The sequence below is a fragment of the Arachis hypogaea genome, chromosome 7 (genome assembly GCF_003086295.3).
Source record: "Arachis hypogaea cultivar Tifrunner chromosome 7, arahy.Tifrunner.gnm2.J5K5, whole genome shotgun sequence".
Taxonomy (NCBI): Eukaryota; Viridiplantae; Streptophyta; class Magnoliopsida; order Fabales; family Fabaceae; genus Arachis; species Arachis hypogaea.
Window position 1 is genome coordinate 25,879,670 of NC_092042.1, and position 6,197 is coordinate 25,885,866.

The following is a 6,197-nucleotide window of genomic DNA, read 5'->3' on the forward strand; positions in this document are numbered from 1 at the left end:
TAAGAGGGACCAGAGAACGTGAAAAGCTTGAAAATAGAGTAGGCGGTGGAATAGTATTGTCTGTAGACAGAAGAGACGATGATTGGGGATTTTCTAGCATCCTTGATTCTTAAGAATATTCTTGTTGATGATGTTGGTGAAGGGTTAGAAATTGAAAATGAGATAAGGTTAAGTTAGGTTGATAGGGTAATTTAAGAATTTGAATAGATTTTTAGGGTTTGGTTAATTTTGTCAACTAGAATTCATCTTTCATGGGTAATTGGGTATAAGATGAGTTTTATTTTTTCATGGATAAATTTGTCCGCGTAATAAATCTTTATAAGTAGAAATAACAGTTTTCCTATTTGCAATAGCTAAATTAAGTAGGCTAAAGTATTATTTTAGTTTCCAATATTTGGACTAAATCTTAATTTGATCTTTAATATTTTAGTCGTCCTATTTCAATCCCAAAAAATTTTAAACGTCGTATTTCAGTCTAAAAAAAATTTAAACGAGTTTAATATTGTTCCATTATTAAATTTAACATGAACAATTAGCATATGGAAAAGTCAATGATATTTGATTTCAGTACGTAAGTAAAATCTACCCACTAACGATCACCGATATAAAAGCTTTTCCTTTGATTTTGAAGCGCTGATGATTAATTGATAAGATTTAGGGTTTATTTATAAAAAGATTGAGAAGAAGTGTTATTAGAAGGTTTTGGTTATAAGTTAACAATAACGTTGTTAATATTCATATCACTAATTCCGTTAACTATCTATCTTAAATTTAAACGTAGGATAACATTGAATCCTTTTAAAACTTTTTAGGATAGAAATAGAATGTTTGAAACATTAGGGACCAAATCAAAATTTGTCCCAATCGTTGAAGACTAAAATAGTATTTTACTCAATTAAGGGACGGGTTCTAGTATTTTCTTTAGAGATAAGGTGATAAGGTCTTCAGATTCAAAGGCGTTTGTTATGACAGATTCTCTGAAAGGTAAGAAGATAGCAGTGATGACTGGAAAGAAAGGTGATTCAACACCTCCAAAGGTAGCTTTCATGGCAGAAGCTAGGGCCACACTTTTGAAATCCTATAAGGATGCTGTAGTGATTAAGGTCCTTGGTAAGCACTTTAGTTATACAGCTTTAGTCCATAAGCTCAAGGGTGTTTGGAAGCTTAAAGGCGGTTACGAGAATTTTTATGCAGCCTTTGATTTTTTTTTTTGGTTAAGTTTGATCTTATAGAGGATAAGGAGATGGTGCTTTTAGGAGGACTGTGGATGATCGTAGGCAACTATGTTGCGGTCAAGTCTTTGACGCCTTTGTTTAGACCATGTGAGAAACCTGTTGGCTCTACTATGGTATAGATTAGGTACTTGGGACTTAGTATATGGTACTATCACAAAGAGACTATGATGCATAATGCAGCGGCCTTGGGAACACCGGTTAAGGTTGATTTAGCACAAAATTTTCTAAAAGAGGAAAGTTTGCCAGAGCTTGTGTCCAGATTAATCTTGGGCTCCCAGTTATCGGGAATATTTGTGTTGATGATTTTGAATATGATATTGAGTATGAATCCTTGCATCTTGTTTGCAACAAGTGTAATTGCTATAGTTATGTAACGAGCAAGTGTAAGAAGATTATCAATTCTGTGAATTCAAGTACTCCGGTTGAGGGTGGAGATAAATGCACCAATGCGAGGGCAAATAATAAGCCAACTGGAGAAATAACTAGAGGTGCAAATTTCAAAACTTTTGAATTCACATTTGGCAAAAATCACGAGACATTAGTAGTGGTTAATGACGACGCTGATCATGCAGCCGTTACAATGCATGATGGTCACATTGGAGGAATTTTTAATAAAGATGGATGGACCCAAGTGGTTAAGAAAGGGAAGAATAAATTAGGCCAAGTGTCAAAACAGAAAGTCTAAACTAATAAGATTTCTAAGCCCCAAGAAAATAAGTCTTCGGTGCTCTCCAAATTTAGTAGTAGGCCAACAACATGTCTATCCTTCTTGGGCTCATCTCCTCGGATCAATGCAAGGAATAGTGCTATAGTCACTTATGATCCTTCTTCATCCAAAAAGAGCGCTGTTATGAATAGGGAGAAATGGGGTAATCATTAAGAAGATTCCCTCGTTCAAGAGTGGCTACAAGAGATTAAGGCCTAATTCTCTCAACAATTCTCCAATCGGCGATATGGAGTGACAGAAGAATCATTGGTTGCGAGTTCTCTCTCTTATTGCTCCTACGCAAGGCACAACAGTTGTGGTGGATGGTGGGACAAGCGTGGTATAGGGCAGTAGCGGCTGGCGAGTCTATAGCTCCTTTTTCTTTTTTTTGTTTGTCATGATTAACGATTTTAATATTTTGTGTTGGAATATTAGGGGTGCTTCTGCAAAGATGGTCCAAGTTCATTACCATGAATTGGTTAGAAAATACTCTCCTTTTTTATTCATTGTTTTTGAGACTAACACTCATTTTTAAAATCTAAGTGATTTTTGGGATTATTTGGGGTATAAATTTGTGGGTATTATAAAGGCCAGTGAGCATAGTGAGGGTATATGAGTGTTGTCTTTTTCTTTTAATGTTCTTCGTTATATGGTGGACTCTTTTGATCAATGTTTGACTGTTAAAGTGGGTTTGAAAAGTTTTGATTGGTTGTGCAGTGCCATATATGATAGTCTTCAATGTAAGAACCGTCACTTGCTTTGGGATCGTTTGTACAAGATTGTGGTTTCTACTAGTGCTTCATGAGTAGCTCTTGGTAACTTTAATGATATTTTATTTGCTAATGAGGTGAAAGAGAGTCTGTTTTCTTCTATCCATGCTAATACTTTTGCCATAGCAATGGATTCTTGTAGTCTTTTTGAATGTATGGTAATAAATAGAAGCTTTACTTGGTTCAAAAGGATTCAGAGAAATAGAAAAATTGTTAAGAAATTAGATTTTTATCTTTTTAGAGGCTTGGCGATTTCAGTTTCCAGAGGCTTACACAAAGATTCTTAGTAGACTCCATTCTGACCATTATTCTATCCTTGTTAGATGCTTCGGTACTTTCAAAAAATTGCTCGACTTTTTAGGTTCCAAGCAAATTGGGAAACTCATACTCTCTCTCTCTCTCTCTCTCTCTCTCTCTCTCTCTCTCTCTCTCTCTCTCTCTCTCTCTCTCTCTCTCTCTCAGTGTTGTGTAACAAGCTTGGGCCAAGGATACTCCTAATATTGTAAAGTGGGTTTAGGTTTGGATGCATTATTAGATATAACTCAAAAAATTATATTTGGATGCCATTTGGAGAGGACTAGTCTTAGCTTGGGAATGTGATTTTCGGAAGGTGATTTGTGAGACAGATACTTGATGCGATATTTTACAACCCACATTACTAACTGGTAAGTGCACCGGGTCGTACCAAGTAATACCTTACGTGAGTAAGGGTCGATCCCACGAAGATTGATGGATCAAGCAACAATAGCGTTTGATATGATTAGTTAGGCAAGCAGAAAATGGTTTTGAGATATTCAAAGAGCATTAAACAGTACTTTAAGAATTTCAGAAAGTAAGCAGCAATGAGTTGGAAATAAATTATTTGGGAAAGCAGTTAAGGTTTGAGAGTTATCTAATTTCCGGATTAACTTTTATTACTAATTAATTTAATCATGCAAGATTTAATTTCATGGCAAACTATATGTGACTAGACCCTAATTCCTTAGACCTTCCTATTCTCCTCTAAAATTCATTAATTACCAATTCCTTGGTCAATTAATTCCAATTAGAGGGTGATGATCAATTTCTAGTTTATATGCCAAAAGAATCCTAATTATCCACAAATAAGGGGATTATATGTCACGTATCCCTTTAAATACAAATAATTAAAAATTCAGTATAATATGTTTTCAAGCTGTTGTTCAAGTAAAGAGCTTTTCCAAGTTTTACGAGAACTCAATTAGAACATGGATCATACTTCCGTTCCACCCAATGTTCATAGAATAAAGAATGAAAACAATTATTGAAATATAAATCAAGACATGAATTAAATTAAAAAGATCAAACGAATCAATCCATGAAAATAGACAGAGCTCCTAACCTTAACAATGGAGGATTAGTTGCTCATGGTTCAGAGAAGAAAAATAAGGGTTCTGGTAACAATCTGTATCTTCCTGTCTAAATGTACAGAGTTCCTATTTATATCTAATCCTAATAAATTATTATCTAATTCTCTAAAAAATAATCTCCTTTCCTCAAAGATAATGTTTGAATTTAAATTCGAATTAATTAACAAGTCTTCCGCTGATGGGTGGGGACCACCTGAATTATCCATTCTGCAGCTTCTTGGTGCACGAAATTGTGATCATCAATGGCGCCATCAACATGGTACGCTCAATTGCAATCTCAAATCTTTATCACAACTTCGCACAACTAACCAGCAAGTGTACTGGGTCGTCCAAGTAATAAACCTTTCGCGAGTAAGGATCGATCCCACGGAGATTGTTGGTATGAAGCAAGCTATGGTCATCTTGTAAATCTTAGTCAGGCAAACTCAAATGGTTATGGATGATGAATAAAACATAAAGATAAAGATAGAGATACTTATGTAATTCATTGGTGAGAATTTCAGATAAGCGTATGGAGATGCTTTGTCCCTTCCGTCTCTCTGCTTTCCTACTGTCTTCATCCAATCCTTCTTACTCCCTTCCATGGCAAGCTGTATGTAGGGTTTCACCGTTGTCAATGGCTACCTCCCATCCTCTCAGTGAAAATGTTCAACGCACCCTGTCACGGCACGGCTAATCATCTGTCAGTTCTCAATCAGGTTGGAATAGAATCCAGTGATTCTTTTGCGTCTGTCACTAACGCCCAACCTTCAGGAGTTTGAAGCTCATCACAGTCATTCAACCATTGAATCCTACTCAGAATACCACAGATAAGGTTTAGACCTTCCGGATTCTCTTGAATGCCGCCATCAGTTCTAGCTTATACCACAAAGATTCCGATCAAGGGATCCAAGAGATAAACATTCAAGCCTTGTTTGCTTGTAGAACAGAAGTGGTTGTCAGGCACTCGTTCATAAGTGAGAATGATGATGAGTGTCACATAATCATCACATTTATCATGTTCTTGGGTGCAAATGAATATCTTAGAACAAGAATAAGCTGAATTGAATAGAAGAACAATAGTAATTGCATTAATACTCGATGTACAGCAGAGCTCCACCCCTGAATCTATGGTGTGTAGAAACTCTACCGTTGAAAATACATAAGAACAAGGTCTAGGCATGGCCGTGAGGCCAGCCCCAAAAATGTGATCAAAAGATTCAAAGATCTAAAGATCTCCAGATGAAAATACAATAGCAAAAAGGTCCTACTTATAGAGAACTAATAGCTTAAGGTTTACAAAGATGAGTAAATGACATAAAAATCCACTTTCGGGCCCACTTGGTGTGTGCTTGGGCTGAGCATTGAAGCATTTTCGTGTAGAGACTCTTCTTTGAGTTAAACGCCAGCTTTTGTTCCAGTTTGGGCGTTTAACTCCCATTCTTGTGCCAGTTCCGGCGTTTAACGCCGGGCAGTTTTGAGCTGATTTGGAACGCCGATTTGGGCCATCAAATCTTGGGAAAAGTATAGACTATTATACATTGCTGGAAAGCCCAGGATGTCTACTTTCCAACGCCGTTGAGAGCGCGCCAATTGGGCTTCTGTAGCTCCAGAAAATCCACTTCGAGTGCAGGGAGGTCAGAATCCAACTGCATCTGCAGTCCTTTTTAGTCTCTGAATCAGATTTTTGCTCAAGTCCCTCAATTTCAGCCAGAAAATACCTGAAATCACAGAAAAACACACAAACTCATAGTAAAGTTCAGAAAAGTGAATTTTAACTAAAAACTAATAAAAATATACTAAAAAATAACTAAAATATACTAAAAACATACTAAAAACAATGCCAAAAAGCGTATAAATTATCCGCTCATCACAACACCAAACTTAAATTGTTGCTTGTCCTCAAGCAACTTAAAATCAAATAAGATAAAAAGAAGAGAATATGCAATGAATTCCAAAAACATCTATGAAGATCAGTATTAATTAGATGAGCGGGGCTTTTAGCTTTTTGCCTCTGAACAGTTTTGGCATCTCACTCTATCCTTTGAAATTCAGAATGATGGGCTTCCATAGGAACTCAGAATCCAGATAGTGTTATTGATTCTCCTAGTTAAGTATG